The sequence below is a fragment of the Equus asinus genome, unplaced genomic scaffold (assembly GCF_041296235.1).
Source record: "Equus asinus isolate D_3611 breed Donkey unplaced genomic scaffold, EquAss-T2T_v2 contig_62, whole genome shotgun sequence".
Taxonomy (NCBI): Eukaryota; Metazoa; Chordata; class Mammalia; order Perissodactyla; family Equidae; genus Equus; species Equus asinus.
This window is the reverse complement of record NW_027225316.1, coordinates 485,430-505,000: the sequence shown is the minus strand read 5'-3', so window position 1 is coordinate 505,000 and position 19,571 is coordinate 485,430.

Here is a 19,571-nt window from a genome sequence, read left to right as displayed (position 1 = left end):
TTTTAGGAGTCAGTTCCAATTGGACCAAGCTCCCACCACCTCTCTTCAGTAAAGTTGTTATTGTGCTGATAGATGCCTTGAGAGATGATTTTGTCTTTGGCTCAAAGGGTGTGAAATTTATGCCCTATACAACTTATCTGGTGGAAAAAGGAGCATCGCACAGTTTTGTGGCTGAAGCAAAGCCACCTACAGTTACTATGCCTCGAATCGAGGAAAAGGTTTGACTTAATGTCTTACAAATCATGGTTTGACTCCTTCGGAGGTTTAGAGGGGCTTTCTAGAGTAGTCTTTTACTTGGAGTCCCAGTTTTAACTAAAAGGAAATTAGTTTGGTGCTGTCAACCTGGCTGGGGCAATAGAATGCTGAAGAAGCCTCACAGATGGGATGGAGCTGAGACCAAAGATTTGTGCCCCTCGTCAAATAGTCAAAACTCATGGGGAACATAAAGGATTTAGAGCCAGATCATCCAGGCTAACCTAATCCAAGAGTTACCATCCTCCTTGTTAACCTGCTCTCTTCTTTAATCATCAGTGGGTTAGTTACAATCCTGGAAGGAGCCTTTAGTGTCATCTAGTTCAATCTCTTGACTTTACAAATGAAGAAGCAAACTCAGATAAAGTAAAAGACTTGTCCAAAATTGTAGTATACACAGTGGCCAAACCAGCATTATCTGGCCTTGACAGCTATCATGGTTTCTGCTGTATAAACACCTTCAGCTGTTCAGCCTACTGAGAGTGGCTTTGAAGTGCATAATGCTTCACTCAAGAACTATGGGTAAGGATAAAAGTAAGCTTTATTTATGGGCTCAAGAACTATTTCTTGAGCAACTCCTATGTGCTGACATTGTAATGGGTATACAGTTGAAGCAAAATAGTGTCTCTGCCTTCATGCAGCTTTTAGTCTCTAATGAGAGATGTAGCCATTAAATTCACATACAAGTGAACATGCAGTTATAAAGTGTGATTAATGCATGAGGAAGAACGGGGCATGATGCTCATTGTTGGGGTCGTGGGCTCAGTGTAGGTTGGGGGATCAGAAAGCCTGTCTGAGGAAAGTACATTCAAGCTCAGACTGGAAGGATGAGTAAAGGGGAGGGGGCAGAAAGAGACAGAGGAGCTTAAATGTTTGTCTGTGAATATATTGCACGCTAGCATGTTATAAAAGCCACTGGCTGAGTGTTGCATAATATGGCTGATCATGTGACACCTTACTACTTTGTGAGAAGGAGCCACTTCTTAATTTAAAGCTTGGGGGCAGCATTTAGTAGATACTCAATACATGTTTACTGGATGAATAAAAGAGTCTGGGATTGAAGGGATTAATGCCACATCTTTCACGACTTTGTATTCTTGAGTTTCCCACTCTGTCTGCCACTTTTGGATGTGGCAATATTCATTTGGCAATATTTATTGAGCATCTACTATGTGCCACACACTGTTCTAGATAAGAAGGATTCAGTGAAGAATAAGACAGTAACTGTCCTCTCTTCATGGAGCTTACTTTCTAATTGAGGGGACAGAAAATACATAAGTATACAAATAAACAAGATAGTTTCAGAAAGCGATATATGTTGTGGAAGAAATCAAGGAGGAGAACACGATGGAGAGTTGTAGGGAGTGGGAGAGGGCACTTCAGTAGAGATGCTCAAGGAAGGCCTCTGAGGAGTGGTCATTGTGCAGAGACCTGTCCTGGAAATGCTGGAAGAAAGGCATCTAGACTCTAGACAATCAGAGGCACTGATTTCTTAAACCATAAACCCTAACCTTAAACCCTAACCCTAAACCCTAACCTTAACCACAACCCTAACCCCTAACCCTAACTCTAACTGTAACCCCCTAATCCTAACCCTAATCCTAACCTGACCCTGACACTGACCGAAATCCTAACCGTAACCCTCACCCTAACCGCAACCCTCACACTAACCCTAATCCTTACCCTGACCCTAGCTCTCCTGACCTGCTTGCTCCTCTTCCCTGGTGGTTTGCTTTCAGCAGGCAGTGGAGGGGATTTGTTTCCCGCCACTGCCCCTCCTGCCCTGCCACTGCCCCGAAGCTCCAGGAACCCTCAGTGTAGCAAATGAGTGTGGCAATGGAGGGCCCACTGCGAAGACAGGGGCATACCCAGGTTGGAGTGAATCAGAGAAGAAGCACGTATTGCTAATACTCGCCTTCGCCGCACTCTTTGTGCTTCGCCGCCACCACCCCTGGGCCCTGCTGGCCACACCGGGGCCATCCCACTCCCTGTTGTCTGGCTGCTGGACTGATGGCTGAAGTTGCGAATAGGTGGACGCCGTATGTGTCCTGCCCATGGTGAGTGCTTGCGGGTTGCACCAGCGGTGGTGGTGGTGGGGCTTAGGGGCTCGAGGCATGTTCCTGGCTCCTGCAGGAGCCCTGCACCCTCAACTTGTGTGGGGTGTTGGAGCTCCATCCTGTGGCGGGTGAGCTGGGCAGGGCAAGAGGGTGGGCTGTGGGGCAGGGGTGGGGAATGAGGAGTTGCCGGTCGGTGGCTCCAGGGTTGGTGTTCCCACCAATTTTGGCTGAATTTAGCATGCCATGACCAGGACTCTAACCGTAACCCCAGTCCTCACTCCGTCACCCCTAACCCAAGACCCAGATCTTAGTCCTAATCGGACTCTTTGCCATCACCCCCTCCCGATGCCAACCACATCATAAACTCTATTCCCTGACACCAATCCCAACCCTAATCCCTGAACCTGATCTTCACCGTTCACCCATGGACCCTCACATCACACACACCCCTGGCCTTGACCCCTATAACCTAACACCTACCTTTGACCCTGGCCATGACTCTAGCCTTAAACCAACCCTAACCCTAAAGCCTCAAATAGAACCCAAGCCTATCCTTACCCCTAACCCTAGCTGTAGCCCTTGCCCAACCCTAACCCTAACCTTAATCTAACTTGTGATACTCACTCTAAACTTCGCTCATCACCCCAATACTCACCCACACCCTGACCGTGACCTAAACCTGGACTGTGACCCTTGCCCTGGCCCTAGCCCTAACCCCAACACAGACATCAACCCTAACCCCTGATCCTGAACCTATTACCTGACTCTGACCTTGACCACTGACTCCTGACCCCTCATCATCACTCTCACCCCTAGCCCTGACTCCTAAGTCCTAACTGCTACCCCTACCCCTCCCCTAACCATAGCTGTACTGCAGGCTCTAACCCTAATCTTAGCCCCAGCACTACACCTAGCCCTAGTCCCAACCATAACCCTGACCATGATCCTGACTCTATCCCTCAACATCATCCTCACCCTCACCCTCACCCTACTCCTGACCCTGACCCTCACCCTAACCCTGACCCCTACCCCTACCCCTGGTCCTAACTCTATTTCTAACCCCAACACCATCCTCATCCCCAACCCCACACCAACCTCACCATTACCAATACCTCATCTCATAACCCAACCTCAACCCTCACCCCTACCCCTGACCTTGACCCTGACCCTGATCCTGACCCTCCAACCACCTCCCCTATGATCATCATTCTCTCTCTCGGTCCCTAGGAATGACCTGGGGCACGTGGATGGGGTCACGGCTACCTCCTCAGTCGTGTACAACAGTAGCCTTGTGGTATCCTCCTCAGAAAGGTGTGATGACATTTCCTGGAATACTTTCAGGCCTAAGTGCTCTTTCCTCCGTATTTGTCTAGCTGACAGAGTTTGCACAAGTGCAAGGATGCACAGCCTACTTTGGGCAATGCAGGCAAAGCCATATGTTGCTCCTCTCCCACTGCACATCGGGGCACTCAAGAATTTGCCCAGGAGAATGCCTTCTTGGCTCTTAGTCTTGGATTAATCCCAAGAAGTGTACCCTAGGCTGCAGGAGAGAATGGATCTCCTGACTCCAGAGAAGTGAGTACCACCTGGAGAAGGAAGAGCCTGTCTGGTGGCTTCCCTGTGCCTGAATTGCCTTTCATGGCCACACACCTTCAGCAAGTCATCTTTGGATTCTGAATAGTGTTTTGCCTCCTGGAATTGAAAGTTTCCAATCTTGATGTGTGTCCATGTCTTTTCAAGGAGAATATGAGGCCTGCAGGGAGCAGCTGGCAGAGGGATAGTCTTGATTGACTCCCCAGTCTGGTGTTAGCAAACAGGGCCAAACCATGACTCCAAAGGATAGAAGCAGTGACAAGAGGAGAAGGGTTTATAATGGACATGAGATAGACGTGAAGTAAATGTCAACCAGTGCCCTACAACATGTGAACCCTCTAGAAAGAGGATAGAATCATTGATAACAGTGAGGAACAAACACCAGCACAGAGAGCAGAATTGTCAAGCGTGAATTTAGGATCCAGCAAAAAACAAGTGGAGAGAGACAGAGTGTTTCTGAAGCAGTATTTGGAGATTTCAAGACTGATGGGGGCAGAAGTGGGGCTTTGGACTATAAGAAGAACCCCCATGGGGGTCACAATAAAAAAATATCCTATCCAGGACCCCAAGAGGAGATGTGCTGAGAGCCACCCCAAGGTCTGAGAAGCTTTCTGTTGGGATGAAGAAAAAAAAGTGCAGAGAGAGAGTACATTCCAAGGAGTAGCCCTGGCCTGGAAGACCTGCCACCATCACCCGCAACACCGGGGGACTCATTACCAGTCAAAACAGTAGAAGCCAGAAGATGAAGTGCTGGAAGGCCAGAACAGAGAGCTAAACTGCAAGTGGACCAGTGAGGGTTTTGCCATCCAGTTTACAGTTGAGTCAGTCCAGTTGTCCCAAAGTGACTTTCCTCTTCTTCATCGTGGCACCACAGTAAGGTCAGATTTTACCATTGAGAGAAGGGGACAGTGGCCATTAAAGTCATGAGCATCTCTTTGGACCTCATTTGGCTCCTTTCCTGCAGCCTCAAGTGAGTTCCTAATAAGTGCCTCTGGTGCTCCTGTGTTTGGAAAGGTGTCACTCAGGATAGGGAATGGCTTCTTCTAACTGGAGGCCCAAAGCCATGGCCAAGTCATGCACATCTTCAGAACACCCAAGAGAGAAAACACGGACGAGAAAAAAGGCACCCATTTGAACACAGCCACACAGGCACAAGGTCACCAGGAGGATTGGGGACTTCAGGCAGGTCCAAGCCAAGCAAGGAAGCCCCAACCCTCCACCAGCATGATAGCTCCTTGGGATCAGGCTGAGGCTCCAAGTAATGAAACATGTGATTGAGCCTATCCACCCAGAAACACACAGGCAGTCCTATTTTGGGGTCACACAGGAAACTACTTGCTGTCGAATCCCAAGCAAAACCTCTGAGCCAACCTCATGGAGGGATATCACCACTAGGCTTCTGATCCTTCTGGGTCAGCCTGGACCTGCATGGGCATCTTCCACCCTTGAGTTCTAGAAGCAACCTTCCTTCCTTCCTTCCTTCCTTCCTTCCTTCCTTCTCTCTCCGTTCATCCACACATCCACGCATCCATGCATCCATTCAGCTTTCATCCATTCATTCATGGATGCAGATCCCACTGATAGTGGTAGGCCACAGCATGCACCTGCACCTGGCCACCAACATAAGGCACTGCCACTCCCTCCGAGCCCTGAGGCTCCAGCACTTAGGAAACAGGTCAGTCATTGTGAGGCCAGAGGAGCAGGTTGACAAGAAGGCACATTTGGGGAGCCAGCTTTAAGGCCAGGGCACTAGGTTCCTGAAGGTTTGAGGGAAAGGAGAAGCAATTGAAGAGATGGGGGGCGTGCCCACCTTCTTCTCAGGTCCACTACATCCCAAATCACTTGGTGCCTGCCACTGCCACCACTACAGCTGCCGTCTCTCCACCACTGGAGAAACACCGCAGTTGTGGGCCCTACTTGGCAGTGACAAGCAGTATGCCCGTTGCCTCTCTTGTCTCCAAAGTGGACCTCGGTGTGTTTGTAATGGATCAGAGGGGGAGTGAGGTACTGCAACGTGAAATCTAGTGAGGAAAGGCGACAAGCATCCCCAAGTCCTGCTCTAAGTGACAGTCTTGGAAACAGTCAATCTATTGGCCCCAAGACTGGCCCTCCAGTAGACATGGGCAGAGGAGGACCTTTGACTGGAGCCACTTCCAAGGGGGCGCTGCTTCTGCCAGTTCCTTCCTGGTATCTATTGACTGACCCCCTCTCCCTGGCATCCCTCCAATCACCACCAAGATCATCATCCTCTCTCTTGGTACCTGGGAATGGCCCATCGGACGCTGGGTGCGGATGCTGATGCCTCCTTGGTTGGGCACATTAGTAGCCTTGTGGCTTCCTACTCACAAATGTTTGATGACAAGTCCCCAAAAACTGTGAGGACAAAGGATTCTTCTGCAGTTCTGACAGAGTCTTGGCCCAGGTGGCATGGACAGTCAACCCCCTATGGGCAACGAAGGCAAAGCTGTATGTTGCTCCTCTTCCTCTTGAAGCCCAATGTTTCCTTACTCATCTTCTGTTTGGATGATCTATCCATTGATGGAAGTGGAGTGTTAAATTTCCATACTGTTATTGTGTTATTGTTTATTTCTCCTTTTATGTCTGTCAATAACTCCTTTATATATTTAGGTGCTCCTATGTTGTGTGCATAGATATCTACAGGTGTTATGTCCTCTTGTTGGATTGTTCCCTTTATCATTATGTAGTGCGCTTCTTGGTCTCTTGTTATGGTTTTTGTTTCAAAGCTTTCTTTTCATTGCCATTTGCATGGAATATATTTTGCCAGCCCTTCATTTCGAGTTTGTGATTTTTAGATCTAAAGAGTCTCGCATGTAGCATATATGTGGGTCTTGTTTTTTTATCCAATCAACCGCGTTATGCCTTTTCCTGGAGCGTTTAGTCCACTGACATTTAAAGTAGCTATTGATAAGTATGTACTTATTGCCATTTTGTTATTTTTTCCAAGTAATTTTATTGAGATCATAATGGTTTATAATATTGTGTAGTTTTGGGTGTACATTATTGTTTATCAATTTCTGAATACACTTCCTCATGCTCACCCCCAGTAATCTAATTTTTATCCACCACCATACATATGTGCCCCTTTATTTGTTTCACCCAACCAACCATTTTGTTATTTTTTATGTGAGTGTTTTAGTAGTTTTTCTCTGTTCCTTTCTTCTCTTGCTTTCTTTCCTTCTGGTTTGGTGGCTTTCTTTAGTATTATGTTTGGGTTCCTTTCTCTTAATTTTTTGTGCATTAATTATAGGTTTCTGCTTTGTTATTACCGTGAGGTTCTTATATAATACCCTAGGTATATAGCCATCTATATTAAGTTGATGGTCTCTTTAGTTTGACCTCTTGCTGAAAGTTCTACTCTTTTACTCCCCTCCTCCCACATTTTTTGTTTTTGATATCATATCCAACTTGTTTGTGTGTGTGTGTGTATGTGTGTGTGTCTGTTACCTTCTTATCATGGAAGTAGATAATTGTAGTACTTTTGTCTTTTGGCCTTCAGAGGTGATTGATCTGCTACCTTTACTGTTTATGTGCCTTTACCAGTGAACTTATTGGGTTTTTTTGGATAATTTTATTATTCTTCTTTGTAGTCTTCTCTTTTCCACTTATATAAGTCCCTTTAGCATTTCTTGTAAGACTGTTTTTTTGTGATAGACTCCTCCAGTTTTTTCTTGTCTAGGAAACACTTTATCTCTCCTTCCCTTCTGAATGATAAGCTTGCTGGGTCGAGTATTCTTGGCTGTAGGTTTTTTCCATTCAGCACTTTAAATATATCGTGACACTCCCTTCTAGCCTGTAAGGTTTCTGCTGAGAAGTCAGCTGATAGCCTTATGGGGTTTCCTTTGTATGTAATTCTTTGCCCTTCTCTTGTGGCTTTTAAGATTCTCTCTGTCATTAACTCTTGACATTTTAATTATAAAATGTTTTGATGTGGGCCTCTTTGGCTTTATTTCATTTGGTGCTCTCTGCACTTCCTGTACCTGCATGTCTTTTCCTTCTTTAGTTTAGGAAAATTTTCAGCTATTATTTCTTCAAATAGATTCTCTGCCCATTTGTCTCTCTCTTCTCCTTCTGGGACACCTATAATACAAATGTTAGTACACTTAAAGTTGTCTCAGAGGTGCATTAGACCGTTGTTGTTCTTTATAATTCATTTTTCTTTTATCTGTTCAGCTTGGGTAATTTCCTCTAGTCTTTATCTAGCTTGCTGATCCATTCTTCTGTATCAACTACTCTGCTATTGAGCTCCTCTAGTGAATTTTTCATTTCCAGTATTGTATTCTCCACTTCTGATGTGTTCTTTTTTATGTTCCCAGTTCTTTGTTGAAGTTCTCACTGAGTTCATCCATTGTTCTCCCAAGATCAGTGAGCATACTTTTGACTTTTTGTTTCAATTCTTTTTCAGGTAGATTGTTTATTTCTGTTTCTTTTAGTTCTTTCTCAGGGGTTTTGTCCTGTTCCCTTACTTGGAATGTATTCCTCTGCCTCCTCATTTTGCCTCTTTCTTTGTGCTTATATCTATGTGTTAGGTAGGTCAGCTACATCCCTCTTGTCACCATTTCCAAATGTTCCATGGGTGTTCCCTGTGTGGGCTACAAGTGTCCTTCTGTTGTAGCAGGGTTGTTCTTGCTGCAGGTGCTCAGAGAGGCTAGGCTGTCCCCCTCGCTGGCTGTTTGTAATGCTCAGCTGTGTGTGGCTGCTATAGATCCTTCAGTCACTTTGTCAGACATGGGGACTCCCAGTGCAATTGGCTACAATGCCTAATAGCACGTTCCTGTTGCAATTTTTCTGGTAAATGAGCAGGAACCTACGTGACTCATTTCTAGGCTCAGGGTCTTACTATTGCTGTAGGTCTCCAGCTTTCAAGCCTCTTGTTGCCTCTCTCAGGGTTGCAGCTGTGTTGGGCTGGCTCCAGGCATGGGAGCACCCAATTCTTTCAGGCTTCCAAGGCGGGGCTGATCCTGTATGTGGCTCTTTGAGAAGTACAACTCTTCTGCAACTGACAAGCCCCACAACCCACAAGGCTACACACACTATCAAGACTGTCTCTCCCTGTGAGCACACCATGAGCCACTGTAGTGGACCCAGTCACCCCACAGCAGAGGCTCCCACACTCCACCTACTCCTTATGCATGCCCTGCCATGCAGAGGCAGACACACTCACCTGGCTGCAGAGGATTCAGCCACCCAGCCTATGCAGGCCCACAAATTGCCTGAGGTCTTGCTGTTGGAAGGGACCAGTCCCTAGGGTGGGCTGCTGACCCTGGGTCAGCTGGGTTAAATTGACACTCTAGTAGGTGGGCCAGATCCTGAGCTAACAGACCAGTGGAAGAACTCCAGTGGTGTCTGCCAGCATCTGTGCCAGCATGACTGTACTAGGTTACAATAATGGCTGCCACAATATCTCAGTCCCTGGAGAGGTCTCAACACTCACCAAGATGTGCCCAGAACCTATCAGGTGAGTCTGTTTTCAAGAAAGGAATGTGAACCTTTCTGGTGACTTTATATTTCTTTCTGAAACAGGTTAATTTGTGTGTGGACCTTCTAAGAGCTAACTTTTCTCCACTTATTTCCAATAGCTTTTCTGGGGTATTCCTCATTGTAGTTAATGGCCAGAAAAGCCAGATATTATGACACTCATCTCAGGTGTGCTGGATATTGAACCTGAAGTGAGTTTGCTCACCAATTGCAAAGCAAGACAATCTCTGACAATAGGGGTAGTGGAAGAAAGTATAAATTTTATTATTGCACAGCACTGAACAAGGAGAGAGGTCAGCTAATGCTGAAATCCCAAACTCCCAGAAAAGCTAAAAGGAAGGGTTTTTATTGGGGGTGTTATGTAGGGGAGGCAGGAGCACATAGCCTTGCTGGTCGGAGTTTTCCCACCAGCCTGTCTTTGGCCTTGAGACTACTTGCAGAGAGAAGGAAGCCTGTGACCTTGCTGGTCAGCAGCTTTCCCACCAGCCTGTGTCTCTGTGGAGAGGAGGCAATGAATCTTGGTGCTTGTCCTTGGCAGTGTCTGTCTCCATGGTGGATAGTGGATTCTGGAGCCAGGAAGCCAGGGAGTAAGCAAGGAATGAGTGTTTTGATTTCTAACCCCATATATGCTGGGTTTAATGTAGGGAAACTGATGTTAGGGTCCATATCAATTGCCCCCTATTTTATGTCCATCCCTCAATCTTGAGGGATTTGGGGAGGTGAACGATCTAGCTACTTCCTGCTGAAATGGGGCATAGGTTGTTTCATCTCGTGGAACCAGTGTTTTAATAAGGAAATGATGCTGGTGGGCTCCCAAAGCTAGGCCTGCATCAGGCAAGTAAGTAACCAGGTATTTAATAAAAAGTTTTTCTAGAGAAACAAAAAGAGAAAAACAAGCTTAATGGTTGGAGCAAATTATAAACAAGTTTTTTAGCCCAGGGGGCAGGCAATTAAGATTCCCAGAAGTCAAGGTTGAAGCATCTTTTGCAGTTTGAAATGTCTTTGATGGTGTCATCGGTCACTCAGGTACCTTTTTGAGTGGCTTATGCAGCAGTAGATATGAATCTCTTTTAAGTTTATATTAGGTTCTCCAGCATCAGTTTACAAGCATCTAGGAAAAAGGGCAGATTTAGTTTTCAATGACTCCAAATGAAAGTGATGTGGAAAAAAACCCTGAAAATGTTAGTTTGGATGTTTGTAGCCAGACAAGAAGAACTCAGGATCCAGACCAGTTAAGAGATGTAACAAAAATCTTAAAAACAGTTGACAAAACCAAAATGCAATATCCGCAAATGTGTATTATAGTTTCTATTGAAACATAATCTTCTCTAAAATAACTCTCAATTTCACTAGACATAGCCAAATTAAGACTAACTGGTTTGCAAAATAAGTCTAGTTTTAATAAATTTGGCATAATAATTTACATAAGTACAACAAGAATAGTAATTGATTATATAGGCTCTTTTAAATCTGCTTTGTTGGAACCTTATAGGGAATCTTGGGTTAAAGTTTAAAGGCCTCTCAAGGAAAGCCAAGCAAAGTACCTGTCATCAGATTCCACCTGCAGTACCTACATATTTGGGTGGGTCCCTCTCTTCGTGAGGTTCCCCAAAATATTGAGGTTCCTTGTACCTGCCAGAGGGAGCAACATTCTTTGCTCAACCTTACCAGGTCACTGAACCCGTAAGCAAGGTACCAGGCCAATATTTCCAAGTGGTTTTATTCCAGAATGTCAAATTTCATTCCTCAAAAGCTGTCTTATTATATCCAAGCCCATATGTTTTTTCAAATATGATGTTCCAGTCAAAGCCCTGGTAATATAACTAGTGTTTCCAATTGTGTCCTGTTATAAGAACAGATTCTTATTGGGCTTATGCAAACAACCATATTGCCATGAGAGTCAGAATACTTACTCATCAGGAGTTTTTACATTTTGGATGTCTCAGATAGGGAGAAAAAGATAAATGTTTCAATTTTGTTTATAAATTGCTATAAATCATAGCTCCTTAATAGAATACATAAAAAGGGTTTTTTTAATCTGAAAAAAACAAAGCATCAAAAATCAGCAATATCTCAATCAAAAACCTATAAAACTTATAATCATCCCTATTGGTTTATTCAGTCCTGTGTAATCGGTTCTTGATCTTACTCTTCTTAGGAGTTTGTGAGGTCATCAGCTTTTCCTTTAGAGTTCTGTAATTTTTACCCAGTTTAGTTTTATAACCTCAAAGTTTATTGGAAACCTGTATTCTAGAGTGTCAGAGTCTTTTCCATGAATTTCTCTGAAGATGAAACATATTTGTAAAACCATCAAAGTAAAATAGCAACTGTCTGCAAATAACAAAACATTCAAAAATGGTAACTGACAAAGGCATTTGACCATCTCTGTGATATATAACACTTTGAGATAATGACCAGAATTATGGCTGACAATCAGAACAGATCAGATAATTTTTAAAATACTTATAACAATAACACTCATTTACATAATACCATTTAAGGAAGTTTATCATTACTTATTTGACAACCCTTCTCATGTAATTTAACATACAAAATAAGCCTTATTAGTTTAGCATTTTTCTTATAGAAAGAGAGCACATTTCTCTGAGATGTCCCAGTGGCCCTCTGAAAATCTCCAGAGAAACTTTCCTTCCTCTTCCATGTCAAAAGAAACCTTTAATTCAGGACTTGAATATTTGTGGGTGGGGGGAAGTTTGTCAAAAATATTAAAAGCTTTAAAACATTTGTTCAGATAGGAAACTGGTTTCACTGCAAAACCATGTTCAGGTATCTACTCGAAGTGACAACAGAAACCGTCAAGGGGAAACAGTTAAAATAGAAAAAAAAATCCTTTTTATAATATTTTTATCAAGAGCAGATTAAAAGTTTAGAAAACTTTTTCTTTTAAGAAAGAGGAGACCAAGTTTTAATTTTGTACCAGTTTACTCTTGACATATAAATTTGCTTGCTTAATTGGGTTTGCTTTACTCTTAGCCAACTTGGCCATGCACAAAATTTCACAGGGTTTTACTTTCACAGACCTTTTGTTGTTGTTGTTGTTGTTTACATTTAGAATTTGTCCCAGCACTTCAGGACAAATTTACCTTTCTCAACACAAGAAACAAAAATATTTCCGTTCTTTATATCTTTTTACTGAAAGCATATATTTTACTTTCCTTGTATACAGACCTTTTAGAAATATATGTTTTCTCATAGAAGATTTCTCAACATACAGAAAACGTGTTTATCAATAAAGCTAAGCACTTTTCAGTTTCTTTGATATAAGAAACCAAAGGGAGACAAATATATGCTTAGTAGTTAAACTTTAATATTGTAGCTTATGTGGAAATGACCTAGATACCCAATAAACTGTTATTATTTAACTTAATAAAGCTACAAAGTTTAAGTTTCTAAAAAGATTTTTGGAAGCTGTCTTTTAAGTATGCATACTATAAAGCATAATTATTGTACATAAAACTCGTACTCAGTTTTAACAATTACTCTTAAAAACTTCATGTGACATTACAGCAGTTAACTATCATCTTCAGTTGTTTTAAGTACATACATCATAATACATATAATTATTGTTAAAAAGTTTTCCAAAAACTTTTATCTTTTTATATTTATTTGATTTGTCTGTTTTTAGCAATTATATTTAGATTATCCACAAAAACCTCTTGAGACATTAAACAAAATTAGCTATTATACTGAGTTATTAGTTTTGAGGATAAGTTTTGTAACAGAGGTGACATGAGCTCATTTGACTGGTAAACCCAGGCTGTATGTCTGCATCATATCCAATGCCGATATCTCTTGTGACATGTCTATTTTAAATCAAAGCAGTAAATTTAAATAGGCTCTTATCTACCAAAGATCATTTTATATCATGTTAAATAACATTGTCTCTTAGATGTTTTTGCATATTCATTATAGACTGCATTCCATTTTGAGAGATTTTGAATCCTCTTCTGAAACAGGTTTTCAGAATGGCCATTACAATTCCAAATTATCTCAAAAGTTTACTTGTTTAATTTTAGATCAGAAATTTTGGGGGCATTGAAACAAAGCTCAGCTTGCTGGGAAGCTCAGCAAGAGAGTAGACAAAAGCAGCAGATTTGGATTCAGCTGCTGGCATGTTTAATTATTTTCTCTTAAAGAGGTAGTAAAGTATTTCTAATTTTATTTAGAAGCCTCAGAAGATTAAAATAGGCTCCCCATTGTTGCAGCTGGCTTTTACAATTGCACACATCAGTTTGGGTGAACTGAAATTGGCCCTTTCAAGTATATCAATTTTTACAAAACCTTATCTTAGTTTTACTAACTCTTATACTTTTAATTAGAACTTACACTAGAATTCTATCAACAAGTTTTCATATTAAAACATTGTGTAGGGGAAGCATTCCCAGTTAGACATAACATTGATTCCCAAAACAAATATCTAAGCAAAATTGACATAAACTCTTTATATAATATTAGCTTAAACACTTTAATCTTTATAGTCTTATTACCCTTAGTAGCCTAACTGTTACCCCAAATAATTGCGGGTCAGGTTCTTCACTCTGATTTTTGCCTCCTGACCTTTTAAATTTTTCAAACTGGGGTAAATAGAACAAGTTTCTCTGATGTCCTTTAACTTTGAGGAGTCAATGGGGGGTCCCTTTAGCCCATGAAACTTTAGGCAGTGTTTTATTAAAACCGTTGTTTTACCTTTATTTATATCTGTTCCATTTATCCCATTTTTATTTTAATAACTAGCTAAAGATTTTTATCCCATTGGGATGAGTCCTGTGACTCTTCCCTGTCTGACTTCTTTTTCTTAACTTAATATTTTCATTAGCATCTGTAGGACTATGAGAAGCTGAGACCCCAAGTTTGAGTAAGTTCTTAAGACTAGTCATTATAGTTTCCTTTTATTTTGGTCTTTTTATAGGTAACAATAAAACAGCTGTTTATCATAAAAGCTCTCTAAAAAGCTTCCCAAGTTAAGTGTCTATTGTTTGGCTTTTTTTTTTCCTCTGGAAGCTAAAGAATATTGTGGCCATGTGGTGTTACAAAAGAAAATCATCCCTCTTTAGACAATGGCTTATAACTACAGGTTGACCAGTCTGCCAAAGTTTTTCCCAAGGGGCTCTTAGGTGGAATAGATGTGGCACCTCCCATGTTAACACTTTTAAAAGGAAAGACAGACAAACAGCAGATACCAAACAAGCACACTTTCCAAAACACCCTCAGCCACAAATGTAAACCAAAACAAAGACCAAAACCAAAAACCAAAGTGCTTCCAGTCCTAGCTTAGTCCATGTCCTACACTTGGTGGGTGCACAACAAAGATCCACTACACAAATCTTCCCAAATGAGCAAGGGACCTCGGTTGTGCACACCCAGGGGATTTACCAAAATCTGGCCAGGGCATTGCAACTCAAAACAATCAGAGCCCAAAGGGCTGCCAAGGTACCCATTATTTCCGGCCAGTCCTGCTGGAAAAGGTTAACACAAAGACAAAGACAAAAACTACCAGCTAGTTACAAGAGACGTCTTCCTAAGACCTAAACCTAGTTTCTTCCACCACCAAAGCAAAAGCGCCATGGGCCAATGACATCTGGCTAGCAGCCAGTTGCTTGGGGCTGTCCATGAGACCAGGGGCCCAGGCACCTGCAGGACAGCTTCCAACAGACGCCTTTAGCTAGAGGCCAATGTGCCACAGACGAGACGTCCACCTGGGACATAGTCCCATTTGGGTCGCCAAATTGATATCAAACCTGAAGTTAGTTTGCTCACCTGTTGCACAACAAGCCAATCTCTGACATCAAGGGTAGTGTAAGAAAGTAGGAATTTTATTATTGCACAGCGCTGAGCAAGGGGAGAGGGCAGCTAATGCTGAAATCCCAAACTCCTGGAAAAGCTAAAAGGAAGGGTTTTTATTTGGGGTTTTAGGTAGGGGAGGGGGAGCATATGGCCTTGCTGGTTGGAGCTTTCTCATCAGCCTGTCTTTGGCCTTGAGACAATTGCAGAGAGGAGGGAGCCTGTGACCTTGCTGGTCAGCAGCTTTTCCACCAGCCTGTATCTCTTTGTGGGGAAGAGATAATGAATCCAGGTGCTTGTCCTTGGCGGTGTCTGTCTCCATGGAAGATAGTGGATTCTGGAGCCAGGACGCCAGAGAGTAAGCAGGGAATGAATGTTTTGGTTTTAACCCCATATATGCTGGGTTTAATGTAGGGAAACTGATATCAGGGTCAGTATCGTGCTGAGTCCAAAGGGTGCTTATGGCAGTAACACCCCCCCATTTGTATCACCACTCCTCCAGGGAAGGCTCTATATCTTAGGATTGCTCCCGGCCAGCTGTGAAGCACCTTGGCTCACTAAGGTGAATCCTTTTCTCTCCACAAGGGAACTCCTGTCTCTTCCACCTCAGGACTGTCCCTTATTGCAGAGGTTCTTTTTATCCAGTCTGAAGTTCTCTCTCAGGAATAATTGTACCAAGAGTAGTTGTAGATCAGTTGTGTCCGTGGGAGGAGGTGAGTTTTTCCAAAAACTTTTATCCTTTTACATTTATTTACTTTACCAGTCTGTTTTTCTAAGATAATTATATGTATTATGATATGTGTACTTAAAACAACTTTAAATGATGCTTAACTGCTTTAATGTCACATAAAGTTCTTAAGAGTAATATAAACATAATTATTGAAACTGGGTAATGACCTGGCCACACATCTGTCCCTGGCCAACAACAGAGGGTGCTCACACTCTCTCAGAGCCCTGAAGCTCCATTGGTTAGCAACCACACCAGTCATTGTGAGGCCAGAGGAGCCTGTTGCCATGCACACACAGTTGGAGGGCCTGCTTGAAGGCCAGGGTGCTGGGGTCCTGAAGGGGTGAAGGAAAGGAGGAGCAATCAAAGAATTGAGGGGTTATGGAGGGTGCACCAACCTTCATCTCCTCAGGTCCACAAACTCACAGATTCATTAGCGGCTGCAGCCAACATTACACCACAGCTGCCAAAAGCACTGCCTGACTTGGTGGCCAGAGGCTGGCATGCTGGTCTACTCTCTGGTCTCAAAATTAGACTTCGGTGGGTGTGTTATGGGTCAGATGAGGGAGGTAGTGCAGGATGAAATCCAGTGAGGCAGGATGATGAAGATCCCCAACTCATGCTCTAAGTGATAGTCATGGAAACCTTCAATCTATAGACCCCGAGACTGGTTCCTCCGCTAAACACGGGCAGAGGATGTCCTTTCACTGGAGCCACACACCATGGTGTGCTGCCTCTCCTAGTCACTTCCTGGTATCTGTTGAAAGGCCCCATCTTGCTGGCGCCTCTCCAACTGGCACCCTTAAGATCATCATCCACTGTCTCAGTACCTGGGAATGGCCCAGGAATGCTACATCCTTCCTTAGGCACACCACCAGTATTTCTGTGGCATCCTCCTCAGAATGATGTGAAGACATTTCCCGCAAAACTTTCAGGATGAAGGACTCTTTCCTCTGTAATTGTCACAATGACGGAATTTTTGCCCAGGTGGCAACGATGGTCAGCCTCCTTTAGACAATGAAACCAATGCCAAATGTTGCTCCTCTCCCTATGCTCTGCACATGTGCTCTCACAGAGAGGGCCAGAGAGAGCCTTTCTTGGCCCTTAGTATTGGATTTCTCCCAAGATGAACAGCCCAGGCAGTAGATTGAATTTCCTGACTCCAGAAAAGAATGTGGGACCTGTTGAAAGATGAGCCCACCTGGTGGGTTCCCAATTCCTTAGTTAGCCTGCCAAGTGTGGCCACACTAATTTGGCAAGTCTTTCTTGGCCTTCTGACTTGATGACATCTTTCCTCTTCTTGGAGTGTAAAGGTTCCAATCATGTATGAGACCGTTTTCTTTGAGGAGGAAAGGAAGTCTAGGAGGAACCAGCTGTCAGAGCAATAGCCTTGATTGACTCCCCAGTGGTATTAGCAAACAGAGCCAGACCACGAACTCCAAAGAGTAGACTCACCGACCTGAGCAGAAGAATTGAAGAAGACGTGAGACACAGCTGAAGGAAATGTGAACCCAGTGCTATACAACATGGGCATCCTTGAGTAAGTAGGGGGAATATTGCATAATGGTGAGGAGCAAACACCAGCACAGAGAGCATAAAGGTAAAGTGTGAATTTGGGATCCAGCAAGGAAATGTGGAGAGAGGGCCTGAGTGTTTCTGAGGCAGTATTTGGAGATTTCAACACTAACAGGGGCCACAAATGATTCTTTGGACCAGAAGGATAACCCCCAGGGGGAGCATGATCAAGAATATCCTATCCAGGATCCCAAGAGGAAATGTTCTGGGTCCAACCTCAAAGTCTAAGAAGCTTGCACTCGGGTGAAAACAGAAAAGGCAGAGACAGAAAGAGAGAAAGAGAACTCATTCCAAGGAGCAGCCCTGGCCCCAGAAGACCAGCAACCGTCACCCACAACCCCGGGGACCTCATTCCCAGTCAGAAGAGTGGAAGCCAGAAGGTGAAGCACTGGAATTCCAGAAAACACAACTAAACTTCAAGTGGACCAATGACTAATTTACCTTCCAGTTTACAGTCGAGTCAGTCCAGTCATACCACTGTGACTTTCCTCTTCTTGATTGTGGCTCCACAGTAAGGTCAGATTTTAGCATTGAGGGAAGGGGTTTTGGGGGCATTAGAGTCATGAGCATCTTTTTGGACCTTGTTTGGCTCCTTTCCTCCAAGTCTCAGATGAGCTCCTGATAATCCCCTCTGGCATTCCTGTGCTTGGAAAGGTGTTTCTCAGTATGGAGAAGGGCTTGTTCCTACTGTCAGCCCCAAACCATGGCCAAGTCAAGCACACCTTTCAAACACACAAGAGAGACATTATGTTGTGGATAAAAGGCCCCAGCTGAACACACACGCATAGACACAGGGTTACCAGGAAGAGCTGGGAGTTCAAGGAGGCCCAAGCCCAACAGGCATGACCCAAACCCTCCAAAGGGAAGATAATTTGGAACGAGATTTGGCTCCAGGCACTGAATCCGATGATGGTGCAAAGCCCCCCAGAAACACACAGGCAGTCCTATTTTTGGATCACACAGAAAAATTCTTTCTCTCAAAGCCCAGGCATATCCTCAGAGCTGACCTCAGGAAAGGAAATCACCATAGGCTCCTGATCCTGCTTGGTCGCCCTGACCTTGCCTGGATATACTTCACCCTTGCGAGCTATATCCACCCTTCCTTCTTTGTTTTCTTCCTTTCTTCATTCCCTCTCCATTCATTCACTCAACCACTCACCCACAGAGTCATTCGCTCATTCATTCATCCTTATGGAAGTCTCACTGGCAGAAGCAGGCCACAGCATGCACCTGCACCTGCCTCTGTCCACCGCCAGAGGGCGCACCCACTCCCTCAAAGCCCAGAGGTCCCATCGCTTGCCAACCACGTCAGTCACTGTGAGACCAGAGGAGCCCATTTTCACGCATGCGCAGTTGGAGTGCTGCGTTTAAGCCCAGGGCGCAGGGCTCCTGGAAGAGTGAGGGAGTGGAAGAGCCATCTGAGACATGGCGGGAGGTGGTGAGGGTGCACTCACTTTTGTCTCATCAGGTCCACGACATCCCACATCCCTGGGTGGCTGCCTCCACTGCTGCCACCATCATACACTCTTCCACATAAAACACCACAGAGTGGGCCCAAGTTGGCAGTGAAAGGCAGGCACGCTGGTCGACGTCAAAAGTGGACCTCGGTGGGTGTGTAATGGGCCAGATGGGGCAGAGTGAAATCCAACGAGGCAGGGGCAATGAAATTCCCATAGTCCTCTCTAAGTGATAGTCATGGTAACCATGAAACTATTGACCCCAAGACTGGCCCTCCACTAGACATGAGCAGAAGAGTCCCTTTGGCTGGAGCCACATCCAAGAGGGTGCGACCTCTCCCAGTTATTCTCGTTATCAGTCAAATGCTTCCCTCACCCCAGTGCCCCTCCAACAGCCACCCATAAGGTCATCATCCTCTCTCTCGGTACCTGGGAATGACCCATGAGATCCTGGACGTGGACAGTGCTACCTCATTAGTTGGACACGCTAGTAGCCCTTGGCATGCTACTCAGACAGGTGTGATGACACCTCCCAGAACACCTTCAAACCAAGGGCTCTTTCCTGCATACTTGTCTCATGACAGAATCTTGGCTCAGGTGGCAGGGACCACC